The sequence below is a fragment of the Meleagris gallopavo genome, chromosome Z (genome assembly GCF_000146605.3).
Source record: "Meleagris gallopavo isolate NT-WF06-2002-E0010 breed Aviagen turkey brand Nicholas breeding stock chromosome Z, Turkey_5.1, whole genome shotgun sequence".
In the NCBI taxonomy this organism is placed as follows: Eukaryota; Metazoa; Chordata; class Aves; order Galliformes; family Phasianidae; genus Meleagris; species Meleagris gallopavo.
This window is the reverse complement of record NC_015041.2, coordinates 47,052,324-47,053,392: the sequence shown is the minus strand read 5'-3', so window position 1 is coordinate 47,053,392 and position 1,069 is coordinate 47,052,324.

The window sequence follows — 1,069 nt, the reverse complement described above, 5'->3', positions numbered from 1 at the left end:
TTTGTTGTTGCTGTGGCTTGCCATTTTTTTCCTAATCATTTTTACAACTTGCCTGTCAGCCAGCTCCCCTGGAGCTTTCAGTTGTGAGAAATTACTAATACTGCGAATTCTGTTGAAACAACACAGCACTACCTGAGAGTGATGTTAATTATGACAGGCTTGCTGCAACATCCATGCATTAAGCAGTCCTGTGGGAGTTCATCTGAAGTTCATTACTTAAAAGGCTCTGCTACTGATACCACGTTAAGATCATCTCAACTTTTTTTCTTCTGGTCCAACTGCCCAATTGCTGTGGCTTTTCTTTTTCTTGAAGAAAATAGATATATCCATAGAGCAGAGAGTAAACATGGCCCATCTTCATTAGAGGTTCATTCTATGCTGTATTAGCAGTTATCTGTAACAGTACATACTTGTAAACTTGTGGTAAAAGCACCTAATAAAAAATCCTCTCAATTATTTATAAAAGCAGTTTGAGTCAAGTGCTACTCACAAAAACTGAACATCCTCCTCAGTGAATTAGTGATCACTAACTATTTGAAAGGACATATTTTGAGTGCCTGTATATAAACAGAGCTAAATCAATAACTAGCAGCCATCACTTGGATTTCAGCTCAGCTCTGAAGTAGCACAGAAACGTCTTAGAAGGGTAGCAATCTCTTAACTTAGCAAGGTGGAGGAACATTTTCTGAAATACTACTGCTGCATCAGGCAGCTGAAATGTGGAGCTGTAACAGTGAAATTCACAGTTGTTTTGCAGATTCAGGTGAACCAGTGAACTATGTGACACTTACAGTCCAGTGCAACATCACATATAGGTAATTCTCCTGTGCTTTTGCATTTCCCAAGCATGGGAACTACATTTTCTGCTTTATAAAGACAATCCTCCTTTCTTTATGCAGAAACCACAGATAACACAACACGGTTCAACACACTGCAATACTCAGTTTTAAAATTCACATTTGTTGCAGGTATGTATGCTTCATATAAAAAGGTATTAGATAAGAAAGCATATTTTGTGTAGAAACCTGAACATCTTTAAAAACTATGGATTTCAGCTTTCCTTTTCACT